The sequence below is a fragment of the Podarcis raffonei genome, chromosome 3 (assembly GCF_027172205.1).
Source record: "Podarcis raffonei isolate rPodRaf1 chromosome 3, rPodRaf1.pri, whole genome shotgun sequence".
Taxonomy (NCBI): Eukaryota; Metazoa; Chordata; class Lepidosauria; order Squamata; family Lacertidae; genus Podarcis; species Podarcis raffonei.
This window is the reverse complement of record NC_070604.1, coordinates 58,905,125-58,920,500: the sequence shown is the minus strand read 5'-3', so window position 1 is coordinate 58,920,500 and position 15,376 is coordinate 58,905,125. Positions and strand designations below refer to the sequence as shown.

The 15,376-nt window shown below is 43.0% G+C and overlaps 1 protein-coding gene across 3 annotated transcripts in view; it reads right to left on the bottom strand.

Moving 5' to 3' along the window:
• NCOA7 (nuclear receptor coactivator 7) overlaps positions 1-15,376 on the bottom strand; it is a 67,744-nt gene extending 52,368 nt beyond the window's left edge. Inside the window, exon 1 of one of the 3 annotated variants that reach the window (XM_053381844.1) lies at positions 14,606-15,376. The gene's annotated coding sequence lies outside the window, so the exon portion shown is untranslated. Of the gene's footprint in view, positions 1-14,131; positions 14,153-14,605 lie in introns of those variants that run through there. The other 2 variants (XM_053381842.1, XM_053381843.1) reach the window with 2 other exon arrangements.

The window sequence follows — 15,376 nt, the reverse complement described above, 5'->3', positions numbered from 1 at the left end:
TTCTTTCCCCACTTCTTTTTTTTATTTCCTAGTCTGCTCTCTGAAAAGAACAACAAGTAGGAGTCAAAGGGATGACTACCGAACTTTTAAAATAGATATACGGTAATAAAATACACATCACTTTCCACAATTGCTGTATTACTACCACTGAAACTAATTGGTCAACATTTACTTCAGAATTAAGAGATAACCAAGAACTGCTTTTGTGCCAAAACAGGCCGGGATTCTCAACCTCTTTGCTGTATTCAACGTAGAGACAGCTTTTCCTCAACAGCATACCACTGCTGCATGATTGACAAGGTTTCCTGCATACTCTTTAGAACTAATGTAGTTCAGGGTGATGGCTATACAGTTTTGAGCAGGGGTTGGCAGCGTGCGGCCCACGAAGCCCATTTTACCGCCCCACAAGCTGCCCCCGAACTAAGCCGCCTGCTCGGTAAGTCCCACGCACGCTGCGCTAAACAGGCACAACGCGGCGATTCACCAAGCGGCACCAAAAATCGCATCTGCGCATGTCCAGACGCTGAAAATTGCTTCTGTGCAGGTGTGATTTTCGGCATCTGGGCATGCGCAGAAGCAATTTCCAGCACTGCAGACATGCACAGACGCAATTTCCGGGGCCACGCTTCACCAGTCCAGGCCACGGACGATCTCCGTAGGAGTGATCCAGCCCATGGCTGGTTAACCTTGCCGACCCCTGGTTTTGAGTATATGTAGATGTTGTAAACAAAAATCTGTTAGTTAATAAACTGTAGGTACACATGAACCAGTACACAGCCCCTTCACAGCCACATCTCTCCACCCTTTGCACAAGCAGCTGAACAGAATATAAAATGTTAAGCCACAATTCCCAAGTCTGGATGCAGCAGGGAACTCTGGCTTAATTGAAGCCAGAATTTTCCACCAAAATATGACAAGAGGAGGATAGAGATGGGGTAACACTTGCTCCTAGACTCATAGTGTTTTTCTGTCTCCCTCCTAGTCTTGCCATGATTTGGTGCAAAGATTCTGGCTTTAATGGTTTGTGAACCAAGGAATGGTGATCTGAACTGGGCGAATATGACCACAGCTAAATGTCACAGCCAAATTGTGGCTACCTCTGTCCCCAGTAATGTTCGGAAAGGGTTCGTTCCGGCAAGGAATGCCAGCACTGGACTGTTTCCATACCTGCAGCAGCCAATGACTTTTTTTCATTTCCCACATTTCAGAAATAAGAGGAATAGGATGGGGAAACTTGAAACATGTCGAATTATGCATTCTGCCTCACTTATTTTTCAGTCCACCTGGGCCCCTTTTGCTTAAGGGCAGGCCATAAATATATGAAATACATAAATAAATAAGGACAGAAAAGAGAAGGAAATATTGAACCCAAGCTTTTGGAAGCAGCCACACACTAAATGCAGATGTACAGTTCTGGCTCAATAAATTGGAATAGTAAGTAGGGAAGAAAGAAAGAAAGCTTTAAAAAGTGGAACCAAGTATTAAAGGTTTCGGAAACACTTTTTAAGTCTGCACATAAGTGAGTAAAGAAAAAATCCTGCTGTTATCTTCACTGACTGACCTCAGACTTACTGTAATGTTGTTTTAAAAACACATTTGCACATTATGTTTATTATACACACACAAGCCAGAAAAGGAGGGGTGCACTATTCAAATAGAAACTCATAAGATACTAATATGAAACTAATAAGATGCAGGCAGCAAGTACCGTATTTTTCGCTCTATAAGACGCACCAGACCACAAGACGCACCTAGTTTTTGGAGGAGGAAAACAAGGAAAAAATATTCTGAATCTCAGAAGCCAGAACAGCAAGAGGGATCGCTGTGCAGTGAAAGCAGCAATCCCTCTTGCTGTTCTGGCTTCTGGGATAGCTGCGCAGCCTGCATTCGCTCTATAAGACGCACACACATTTCCCCTTAATTTTTAGGAGGGAAAAAGTGAGTCTTATAGAGCAAAAAATACGGTATTTCCAAGACTGGTTCTGTAGCCTTCTAGTCAATTTAAGAGACTAAGCAGCACCCTCTTGTGGATCCACTGCAAGTCCACATGATGGTTTTAACGTTAAAGAAAGTAAAACATAAAGAATGTAAATGTTTCTAAAAAGTTCACCCTGATTTTGGTAAAGTTACTGGATCCAGTGGGTGTAAGAGTCCCTTTCAAGCCACCTCTGTCATGTTCTCCCACACACAAAGGATGGCTAAGAATGTGGACATCCCAGATTATGTACTGTCAAAAATAAGTACAGGATTCTGCTGCAAGGAAAACCCAAATATATCTAATACCTCATTTTCTTAAAACAAGAAGATTTGATCCCCTGTACTCAGTGGAATTTTTGCCCATGATGCTAGGATTTAAATCTGGGGTAGGCAACCTAAGGCCTGGGTGCCGGATGTGACCCAATCGCCTTCTCAATCTGGCCCGTGGACGGTCCGGGAATCAGCATGTTTTTACATGAGTAGAATGTGTGCTTTTATCTAAAATGCATCTCTGGGTTATTTGTGGGGAATAGGAATTCGTTCATTTTCTTTCTTCAAAATATAATCCAGCCCACCACATGGTCTGAGGCTGAAAAAGGTTGCTGACCCCTGATTTAAATGGTATTTGCTTGCAACAAACCCCTGTTGAACTGAGCAAAACTTACTGGTACTTCTGAGTAAGCACATATATGATAGATGGGGAAGAAGATTTTTTAAGAGGAGATGCATCACTGCATGACTTGTCAATACCATTAATGTGGACAGAAAACAGAAGAGAGCTATTTTTCAGGTCAAACATACATTTTAGCCATCGTAGTCTTCAAAATTATGGATGCTTGAAAACTAATTTAAAAACATTTGAGAGAAAGCTGGGGAAGGGGGAGTCAAAAAAGGTAGCCACCATATGTTGCAATGTATTATTACGTGTGCCAAAAAGAGGGGGAAGAGAACCTGGAAACAACTACTATGGTAACTTAGCAATGCAGAGAATGCTATTTTTTGTACAGAGGCAGGCAGCTAAACCCTCCACAGATTATCCACATTATAAAGCCAAAGTTAAGGTTTCTATAGCAACTTTAATTCCAACACACTGAGCACAGTGTACTAATGCACAGCATGAAGGGTAAAACATATATATATATATATATATATATATATGCACAACTTAAGAAAATTCAAGATCTCTACATCAACATTCAGTTTTCATTTTCTGAGTTCATGCAGAATCACTGTACTAATCGGAGGTTTCCGGCAATTTTTTTCCTTCTGTTCCTTCTGTTGAGTGCACCCTCAATATTATTTAATATGCATTGGTTACTTCTGGTAATCACCTAACCATCATGATATATTCACAATCAAAGTGATTCCACAATGATAAAAGGGTAGAATTTTTCACTCTTCTAATACATATTACAGTATATGTAAATTTGAGATTCTAATCCCCTTAGAGGTTTTTGAGTACAGAAGTAGCAGTTATTCTATCTAAAACAATTAATCATTTATTAGAGAAAACATGATTTTATGCATGCTGCATATGCTCCCACATCTAGGAGTTTGTTCCTTATATTAGTTGGAAACACAGGAATTACCTTTTTTCAGACCACAAGCAATTTTACTGGGCATATATATTTCCCCTTCCCTCTTTCTTTCATGCACAAGGAAGGACAAGTTTCTGTTTTCACAAGTTTCTGTTTTCACACGAAATCGGGGTGGTGAGCCTGCTGCTGGATTACAGCTCCCTTCAACCCCATCTAGCATGGCCAATGGTTAGGGATGATGGGAATTGTAGTCCAGCAATATCCGGAAGGCCATAGGTTCCCTATCCCTGCCAATCTCACCAGAATATCAAACCATGGTTTGTTCCAGGTTTTAACTAAGCAATTATAACACACCATGGTTCACCAAGTTTGCCCATGACAGGGACCTTTACTTTATTATAAAGTGAAAGGTGACATGTTCACTCTCCCCTTTATATGCATGATGGAAGAGAGAAGCAGAGCCCCTTGATCAATGCAACTCGTTTCCAAACATCAAAGCCATGGCTAAGTTCACTGTCCAAATTAGGTCCCTGTGCACTCCTTTCAGTCCATTGATCCCATGGATCCCATAAATTATTCTGTTATCAGTCCAAAAGACACATTTTTTATGAGCAGAAGGAATACATAGGTAAACTTCCAAAGCAAAATGGGGGGGGGGATGGATTTCAACTTACAGAGGATTTGTATGCAATTCCATGATTCAAGTAAATATTATAAATCAAACTGGCAAAGGATCAGTTCATTAAGGAGATTCAACATAAACCAGAAGAGAAGCACTCATTTTTTATTACATAATCATAAGTGAGGAACTTAAGTTTATAACGCATGTAGGAAGAGACTCCCCACGTACTGCCACATTTATTAAAATCTATCAGCTGTCTGGTAGTCACAAATGCCCTCGGCCTGCAGCACCTACTATCTTTCTAGCACATGGGAATTCCATAAATCTGGAATTCATGTAGAATAAAGAGAAGGCCTTGAAAAAACTTGCCCCTTAGCCACCTGTTACAACAAATGGGTATCACAAAATTCTTTGAGTTCCTTGTAGCGACAGCACCTTGCAGACCACAAGTCTCTACCTTCAGCATGTAAACAAGGCCTTGGTTACCTTCCAGATTAATCAAAGTACAATTGAATTCCACAACAGATAGCACTGTAGACTAACCTTGTTTCCTACAGCAGGAACAACTTTATTGACCAGTTAAATGAACTCCATTTGACTCATCACCAGTCTTTCTTCATTGAACTCACCAGCAAGCATATAGGCACTGGCCACCAAGCAGTGTCAGAGTGATGTATTAATTGCCTAGACACATCCCCAAAATTTTCCCCCAGAAACAGACAAAAACTCACTTATCACATACACCAAGCTATTTAACAGTTGGAAAGGAAGGGGCATTTTTCTTGTTATGCTTTTAAAACCTCAGCTTTTGAAAATAGTAAGAAAAAATATATTTCCAATGTGCTTTTGCCCCTAGCCCATGGGATTTCAAAGAGAAGCTTACAGGATGTGACTCTAGTAAGTTAATGTTTTAGTTCTCAAGAAGCTGTAATGATCACACTCACTTTAATCATCTGCACTTCTGAAATCAGCAGCCAAGGAGAGTAATGGAAAAGGGGGCCCGATTGGCATTTGTACAGTAGCTAGTACTTTAGCTTCCAGGCACTCAAGCCATTAGTATGATTCATTTCAACTACAGAAAGCACTTTAAAAACTGCCCACAGTAATGAAGCATCAAGCAAGCAGTTGCCAACAATAGATGCCAACTTAAATCACATAGGCTTTAAGCCACAGATAGCCGTGCCCAATGAAGTGTTATGCGCGACTAGTAATGTGTGAGTAACAGCAACATGCAAGTGGTCTCAGTCTGCAGGCTATATGGATTCCTATCTGCACTACATCCTATCAGAAGGCATCTATGCACAGAACTGGTTCGCACGTTACAACAGACAGTGGTTTTTAAGTCTTACTGTAAGAAGACCCACACCATACATTTAAAGCACATGACCCACCTCGCCCCCCCCAAAAATCATGGTAACTGTAGCTTTCCCCTCACATTACAATTCTCAATACTCTTAACAAACTACAGTTCCCTGCATTCTTTATGAGAAGGCATGCACTTTATATGTGCAAAATGCTAATAATGCACGCTCCTGTCTCTGAAACCAGGAGCAACAAACCACAAGCCTGGGCTTAGTGCTGTTGCACCCCTTCCTGGATGAGTTGGTCACATTCAATTACTAGATCAGTCTTCTTGAAGCTACCTTTTAAAAAAGCATCATAAATGTCAGCTGGTGGCTAGATTGACCCCTGGAGCCCCTAAGTTCTAGCAACACTTGTTTCCGGGTCATCGTCAGTTGCAAATGCACATTCTGGCCTCCAAAGAACTAAGTGGTATACGGCCAGGATATCTAAAATATGGTTTTCTCCCATATGATTCTCCAGCTGCATTCAGCATCTGCAACCCAACACCTTCAGAGATAAGGTTGGTTGGTACACAGTAGCATCCAATCACTTTTGTGTTTGTTAGGGCAACTTTACCAGCACATGCAGGGAATACACAGGGCCTATTTTGGCATTAATTGGGTCCCAAGAGGGAGAATGCTGTTTTGTTCAGCTTATTCCGTCCATGAAGGCAATTATTGTAAAGGACAGACACAACTTGATCTTGCTGTTCCTTGCACCACACATTGCTGTTGCAATGCAGCTTGTTTGGCAGAAATCCATCTTGGCCCAGTTTTCCATCAGGATAAGCCAGAAACAAGCAAGTACAAACCAAGGACTTGGTGACAGTGTACGCCTCATGCTCACCACGTAGGGACCATTTGAAAGCACCACCATAGCTCTACACTGCAGCAGAAGCGTCTAGAGCAGCTTATTCTCATGAATGCTGGCATTGCATAGCACAGGCATCCCCAAACTCGGCCCTCCAGCTGTTTTGGGACTAAAATTCCCATCATCCCTGACCACCGGTCCTGTTAGCTAGGGATGTTGGGAGTTGTAGTCCCAAAACAGCTGGAGGACTGAGTTTGGGGATGCCTGGCATAGCATCTCTACACTACCTCCACATGTCATCAAAGGACACTGCACAAGCATGGAGGCAGACTCTCGTATGATGACAGCATGGAGGCTCATGCAATGACCCTCTTAGGATGGCCATGTGGGAAGTCGGTCCTTCATTACAATCTCAACATGGGCCCTGGGAATGGCAGTTTACTCCTCACAGAGCTGCAATCCCCAGCACCCTTAACAAACTACGCTTCCCAGGGTGAGGTGGGAGGGAATGCACTTCAAATGTATGAGGTGAATTCATTTCAAGAAAAACAAACCAGGATATTAGTTTGCCCACCATACTACCATTTTTGAAGATTGCAACACAAACATAAAATACAACAGATGATGTGTGGGACAGAAGCAGAATGTCAGTGACTACAAAAATTAAATGGCACTGCTTTAAAAACATCAAAACGTTGTCTAATGAGTCAAGGATGGGCAGATCCAAAGTGGTTTTTGGTACAGATAAACCTATTGCTGCTTGCTTCAATTGTCACCACAAAAGCTAAAACTGTATGGGGGGGGGGTAAAACAATATACATATTGGAGTTAATATATAATTATGTAGCCACCAATAGCTTTATCATCCATACATATGTCTAGTCCCCTTTTAAAGCTGTTTAGCTGTCCAAGTTGGTAACCATCACATCTTGTGGTAGAAAATCCAAATGTTAACTGATTTCAAGAGGCATTAAGGGTTAGGGTTAGTAGGAATGGATCCTCTCAACCCCAGCTAGAACAACCAATGGAAGTTGTAAGCAAACAATGTCTGGAAGGCCAGAGATTAGCCACCCCAGCAGATTAACCTTATGCTGAACATATGCCTTAGCTCTAAATCAGGTGTAAGGGGCCATGGGTTTGAACAGGATATTCTCTTTATTTTTACATACAAGCTATTATTCTTTTTGTTCAGCATATCTAAAAAGCTCCTTGCGCACACAGAAGCCATTACTGTACTTTGTATCTAGACAGCCCTATTTGGCTGCCAAACAGATAAGAATGGGACAAAATTCAACATAAGAAGAAAAAAATGGTATCACTAATGGCAATGCATTCAATCACTGCTTTAAACCACACTGCATTGTCCCTTCTTTTTAAAAAAAGGTTTAATTAGCTTTCAATTTTTTGTTAAGTACCTTCTAGGTCGAGCACTTCTACTACATAAAGTATTCAAGCAGCTTTTAGAATAAGAATATATGGCATGATCAAAGCTGCCGCCTAAGAATGTGAGAGCAGCCCTGTTGGATCAATTCACAGAGTCTAGCATTCTTTTCCCAACAGTGGTGTTGGCCAGCCAGATGCCTTTGAGACACTCACAAGGCAGTAAGCGTTATTGCTCCCCAGTAACTGGTACCAATACTGCCTATCAACCTGGAAATCCCCTATTGCCACCATGACTAAGAGCCACTGACAGACCCACCCTCTACAAATGTGTCCAAGGTCTTTTCAAGCCATCCAAGAACTGCTTCCTTTTGTCTGCCCTGAAATTTCTGCCAATCAGTTTCATCGGTTGAATCTGAGTTCTACTATTGCCTGAGAGAGAACCTTCTCAATGCCCCTTCCCCACACACTACACAAGTTTAAAATAACTATTAGGTTCTTCCCCCAGCCAAATTTTTCTCAACTAAAAAAACCCAGCCACTGCAACCTTACCTCATAGTCAAAGTGCCCCTGATTCATCCTGGCTACACTTTTCTGTTCCTGTTTTTGAGATGGGCAAACCAAAACTAAACGCAGCATTTCAAGTGTAGCCAGACCAGAGATTTAAGGGAAGTGGCATACTGACTGGTAGTTTTTCTACTTGATCCCTTTCCTAATCACCCTCACAAACCTGTCACACACTAGGTCAATGATTTCAATGAGCTACCCTCCACAATCCCAAGCTCTCTTTCCTGACAAGTCACCACCAGTTTCAGACCTTTCAATGTATATGTGAAGTTAGGTTTATGCAGCACAAACATGCATTACATTATTCTTATTTACACTGCACTCTATACGCCCATTGAGTTAGTTTGCCAAGCTCCTTCTGAAACTGCACAATCTGCTTGGTTTTCACTACCCACACTAATTTGATGTCATGTACAAACCTGGCCACCAGACTGCTCACCCCTAACCATAAATGAACAAGTTTAAAATCACAGATCTTTTGAGAGTAGATCTTTTTTCACCCTCCTTCTTACTCTTCTTCTTCCTACTCTGTCTTTACTAGTCCTTTTATTATTGTTATTTATTAAATTTGTTGGTCAATTTATCTTGCCCCAGGCAACTCAATAAGACTTAAAAGCAAACAAACAAACCCCATACGGTGGTACCTTGGTTTACGAACTTAATCCATTCCGGAAGTCCATTCTTAAACCAAGGCGTGCTTTCCCATAGCAGCAGGGGACTCAATTTACAAATGGAACACACTCAACAGGAAGTGAAACACGTTCTGCTTCCAAGGTAAAGTTCACAAACCAAAACAGCTACTTCTGGGTTTGCAGCGTTCTTAATCCAAGTTGTTCATAAACTAAGCTGTTCTTAAACCAAGGTACCACTGTATAGAGACATTAAAACCAGTGAGGGAAATACATTGAAAACATAATATAGTTATTTATTAATCCCTAAATCATGGTTAAGTATTGACCAGACTGCAGACCAGGGTGTGAAATCAAAGTTTCAACTGAGTTTGCAAAACATGTTTAAGCAACCCATATGCACTAAGCAAACCACAGTGAGGGTTATTCTCTGGCCTCTTTAGCCTGTCTGCTGGAAGGTGCTTAATTTGTCTCTCTCCTGCCACTTTATAAAGTGCCCACTGGTGTTAATATGCCACTCAGCAAATTAAAATGTTGTTTCACTGTATTTTGGACCGTAACTGGGATCATCAAGACAAACTATGGTTAAAACTAACTGGGATTGCTTTTACTTACTTATTTATAAAAGTATTTCCATACTGCCATTATCATAAAATAGCAGGGCGGTGTACAACATTAAAACATAAAGCACCCTGAAAAACAATACAGATAAACATTAAAATGACATGCTAATAAAAAAAAATATTAATCTGCTACAGAGGCCTGTTGGCATAAAAAGGTCTTCAAGAGATGCTTCAAAATCAAAAGTGAGGATGCAATCCTGTACAAGTCTATTTAGAAATAAGTGATGGCATTCAATGGGTCTTACTCCCAGGTAAGTGGGTATAGAATTTACCATGTCAAACACATACTTAATTCTTTGCTACATCTTTACGGATGTCTTCCACATTCAAAGCTTTGGGTAAAGTTTCCATTTTGACTTCTATGCTCACATTTGTGTGCTTCCTTAAATGACTTTTGACAGTTCAGTTTGTAACCTGACCTGGTGTCATCCTTTCTACAAACATTGATTTAGAAAGCTGCAAATATTTGTTCATGCATTACACTAGGAAGACCCTCTTCAAAACGGCTGTTAAAGTTTGTTCAAGCATATACACACACTATTTCAAGCACTGTTTCAGAATCAATTAGCTGTCAGATATTTACCATTTTAAATTAAAATTCATTGTTCATTACAAAAGCTAGTGTAACAAAGACACAGTAAATGCAGTACAAAAATAACACCCACAACATACATACGTAATTGTGTATGTTTACTCAAAATGTAATGGTTGTCAAAATCAAATGAAGTCCAATTTAAATAATAAAATGCTATGCCAAAGGGTACCAGAGAATCTATTTTCTTTTTTAATTCTAGTAGGCCATCATGACAAACTCTGTAACTGGATATCAAACTTTACTCTCATAACATATTTTTACAACTAATGAAAGCAAATGTATGTTTCATTTTACTTTTTTGGGGGGGGACTTAAGTACAGTGGTACCTCGGGTTAAGTACTTAATTCGTTCCTGAGGTCCGTACTTAACCTGAAACTGTTCTTAACCTGAAGCAGCACTTTAGCTAATGGGGCCTCCTGCTGCCGCACCGCCAGTTCTCATCCTGCCAAACTGCTGTTCTCATCCTGAAGCAAAGTTCTTAACCTGAAGCACTATTTCTGGGTTAGCGGAGTGTGTAACCTGAAGCATATGTAACCTGAAGCGTATGTAGCCCAAGGTACCACTGTACTCTTTACTAGATCAGAACTAAACTGTATGTCAATTAACTTCCATTGTGTTCCTTTTCCCTTGCTTATCTATTAACATATATCATGATAAAGGTTATGTAACAACTCATACCATCCTGTTTTCAAATTCAGGTAACAAGAAGGTATTATCCTAGCCTAAACATTACATGTGTTATCAACAAAGCAGTTCTTATGCACCTTTACCACAGAGTAAGTCCTGACTACCAAGCAAGCAAACACACACACACACCAGCAAACAGGGTTTACCAGTTCTGAAATAGCTGGGATAAAGAAAGAAGGGATAAACATTTTTAACTATTGGGCATTTCTTATTCTCCATTCCTCTATTTTCTTCTTCCACTTAAATAAATGCAAAATAAATGCTACCAGCAGGGGCGTAGCTAGCTGCTCTGACACCCGGAGTGGTGGGGATGCGGCAAGCCGCTCACAGGGGTGCTGCAGTGATCTGTGCACGGGGGGGGGGGGGGGCAGGCACTGCACGGGGACGCCAGAGTGATCCGCCCAGGGGGGCAGGGCGGCGAGTTGACCACAGAGTCCACCTGGCAGACGCAAGCCCCACGCTGCCATTTCAGGCAAAGTGGGGCCTCAAGCCACCACGTCACTCCCAGGAGAGACACATGGCTCAGGCACACTGCAGGCCAGGCCCCGTGGTAAGTGCCGCCCCCCGCGGTGTGCCATTTTGTTTTTTTTTTTTTTAAAGATATTTATTGAGTTTTTCCACCTTTATACATTAAAAAATCCAAAAGGAAAAAACAAAAAAGTTAAAAACACATAAAGTTTACAATCCTTATTTTCAATAACATATTTCCCTGACTTCCCCACACCTCCCCTTCTTATATTCCAATTCAAATTGTTAATTCAACAAGTTCTTGTCCCCAATTTTTGACCTTTTTATATTTAATTCGTTTTAAAAAAACCCACCAATTTTAACTTATAAACATCAGTATTTAAACATCAGTGCTCATTCTTAAAACTTTTTTTCTAAAGTCGACCCAAATTCCCTTCCACGAATTCCCCAATTTTCATACTAATAACAAAACAAAATAAAAAAAACAGATTATTATTCTGCACCCTTTGGATTCCCAAACCCCACCCCACCCTTTCCCGGTTTCAATCCCCAACAAATGTCCATCAGTCTTAGTCTACTATCAGCCTGGAGACCTCACGTCCGAGGCTCTTAATTCTCTCTCAATTCCTCTCTGCCGGTTTTTTTGGTAGTCCTTAATATTAAACACCAGATCTCGGAGAAGCTCTGTCCCGATAGGGTCCATATTTCTTCCAGCCAGACCTCCATACTTAAAAGTGGAGCCTGAATCTTGTTTCTTACTCCTTTTAAGTCCAAATGTCCCAAAAGCTCCAACTTTCACCTTAATCAAATTTGTAATCCATAGGTCTTCAGATCTCCACATAAGGAGATCTCTCCATTCTTCAATTCAAAACAGATTTTCATCATCCAGTACTTATTTTCCTTTGTAGCCATCATGTCAGGCCTCTGGCTCTCCTTTGTCATCTGCAACATTACATCTCCTCCTTCCTTTTCCTCAGAAACAACATATATCTCTTTCTCCACACTCTCAAATCTTTCAAGTTTCTCTTCTTGTCCAGCTGCATGGACTTCATGAGTCAAGTCCTTATCAAATTCAATGGTTTTGTTTACTGTTAAGTCGAGAGTTGCAACATTTGTAGCCAAAACATCAATTTGGTCTTGTAAATTTCCCAAGAGAAGAAACAGTCTGTCCAATTTAGCTTGAATTTTTCCTCCTTCAGCCATTCTTGTAATGTCCCAAAATCCCCTCTAGAGGGATTTTGGTTACTTTATCTTCCTTCCAGTTCAAATCCAAAAATCAAGTTAGTTTGTATCAGTTCTTCCTTGTTTTCAACAAAATATAACCAAATTGTAGCAAATATATCCAGCAGAGATAGCAGAAGCAAAGTTCTCTTTTTCCTTCTTGACAGCTAATTTGACAGCTGTCAAACTCTTCTATATCTCCTCAACAGGCTCTCTCGCGGATCACTCCCGGGTCCGGGGGGGTGGCACTTCAGCTCTCAAAATTAGCTCTTATCCTCCAGTGAAATTACTTATACTGCCAAATCGTGAAATTAATATCTTTTACCCAATAAAGAAGAAGAAATTCTCTCGACCTTAGTTAGCTAGTCCTTGCTTTAGATTATTTATAAGACGGGGAGACGGACTTCCTGTTTGCGCCTTCCCCGATCGTGCCTAATTAAAAAAAAAAATTCTTTACAAATCCAATTTCCGTATTACTCACGGGTTGTTACTTTTAGAGTCCAATTGTTCACAAGAAGAAGTCAGCGCTCTCCGACCATGGCTTGCGGCTTCACTCCGCAGGAGAAGCAGTCGACTCTCAGCACCGCGCCGCTCACCCAGTCCCCTGTTCCGAAGCGTTTAAAAAGGCTCCTTCGCGGGTCGGGGGGCGCAAATGGTGCCCGCCGAGTCACCAAGTTCACAGGCTTCAGCGCCTGTGATTTCTGAGGGTCCCCGCGTCGCCAAGACCCGGATCCTGCGGAGCCGATTCCCTCCGGAGCTCGGAGGGAATCCGCCATTAGCCGATGGCGCTAACCCGGAAGTCACAGTGTGCCATTTTTGTCACCCCTCAGCGATGACACCCGGAGTGAACCGCACCCCCCCTTCCTACGCCCCTTGCTACCAGTAAAGTTAGAATAATATTTTTAAAATTCCTTCCTTTCTTGTACTTAAGTGTGTCTACTCATAGATTTTAAGTGTCTACCCCGAGGCAGCAACCTGTCATATCTGTTTTGTGTAAAGTGCCATGGGCATAGTTGGTGTTATTTAAATGAACAAAGCGAAACAAAACTTTTTTTTATTTACATGCTTAATGTCTCTTAACACAACACTTCTCAAATCTCAAAGCTGCACCTTGTTTTTGTCCAGTCTATGTCCAAGGCCTATGATGCACTGTATGCTAATATCCCTCCCATTTTTTAATATAATAAAGTCAGGAAGTCATAAACAACCTGATTATGAGAACTCCAAAAATACTCAATTTCCTTCTTTCAAAGTATGTTTTATCTGTAAGTGGCTAGCTAAGAGAATGGTTTCCCCTTGTAAATTACGGATGATTTGAAGTTCTGCTGAACAAGCTTAAATATTAGCTATACACCTCTCTCTGTACCTTCAGGCATGAACGCATTACTGCAGTAGATTCTTACCCACATTGCTGAGCATATTTTTTAAATGCCATTTTCATAAACAATTCCTCCAAGTGTATGTGAACCAGGGTCACAAACATCACTCCTAGACCTCCACCTCAGTTCACCAAGAGAGAGACATTCTGGCTGGCTGTGTAGCTAAAGAAACATACTCTTCCATGTGAGAAACCGCAATAAAGTCGGGAGGGAAGGCAACTGCATGATATATTTAAGATCACCGACTTGCAACAACAACAACAGCAACGTGGGTGGGCGCCTGCAACAAACCTTTTCGACTGCGCGTTAACTTCGCACGTTGCTGTTTGAGGCAGGCACTATCTGGAAAGCAAGTGAATCCATCATCCTAACCATTTCAACGCCCCCGTGGAGACAGGATTCGTCGCTCGACAAGCGATTTCGGGAGGAAAAAAGCGAGGAAGTGAGCGCCGGAGCCACACCCACCTCCTGGACCTGCATCTCGGAGCCGGGCAGCCCTGAAGCTCCCTCTTTGGCAAGCGCCTGCCGGGCAAGGCGGAGAAAAACAAGCTTTTGCAGCGGGAGGCAGCCAAGCGCAGGCGTTTCCTCCCCCTCCCCCTCGCCTCATCCGCCCGCCTCCTCAAATGCTGATCAGAGAGCTGGTGGGAGGTTCAAAAACACACACACACACACAAACACACACACATTTTTTTTTCTTGCAAAGAGGGAGCCTGTTTCTCTCCTCCCCCACCTCCCCATCAACATCCCCATCCCCTTGATGCGCACCAGCATTTGATGTTTTCCAAAAGGCGCACAGCTGGGCGCTGCGGCGGCAGAGGTTGTCGCTTCTCCGATGTCCCCCTCCGGAAGGTGTGCGGCAGTCTCCTCGGGCCCCCTAGGCAGGTTCTCCCTCGAGGATGCCCAGCTGAGATCCCCTCATTCTTCTACCTAGGAAGGGGCGCGTAGTAGACCAAAGCATCAGGAGACTGGCTGGCTGGCGGAGGGAAGGAGCTGCAGCAGCTGCTGCTGCAGCGACAGCCGCCGAAAGAAGAAAGCCGCGCTTGCCAAGATCCACCCTCGCGCGCCGCTGCGGCTCAGCCGGCCGTCCGGGGCGCGCAGCTGCCTGAGGCCGCCCGCCAGCCTTGCAAGGGCTGCAGCAGCACTCGCCGCAACGGCGGTAGCGGCAACAGCAGCATGGTTCCCCCGGCAGAAACAGGCACAAGCCGCCGCCCCTCTGTGCCCTGCGCGCACCCGCACGGCGACGCACACCCTCCCTCCCTCCCTCGCTCGCTCCTCTCCCCACCGCCAGCTGAGGCCGGCAAATCTCCTCAGAGCCCGCCTCGCCAGAGCGGCTCCCGCGGCCTCTCCCTTCCTCCCTCGCAGCCGGGCCCCGGCTCCGCCCACGTCGGAGCGGGGCGACCCCGCGGGGAAATGCGTAGAATCCCACAAGAAGCGGGGAAAGGGAAGGCAGCGGGTGCAGTCATTTCCTCGTGACGTGCTCCACTCTCCCTTCTCGCCCAGAATCAGTTCCTCCTCCTCCCCAATACTGTATCTGGC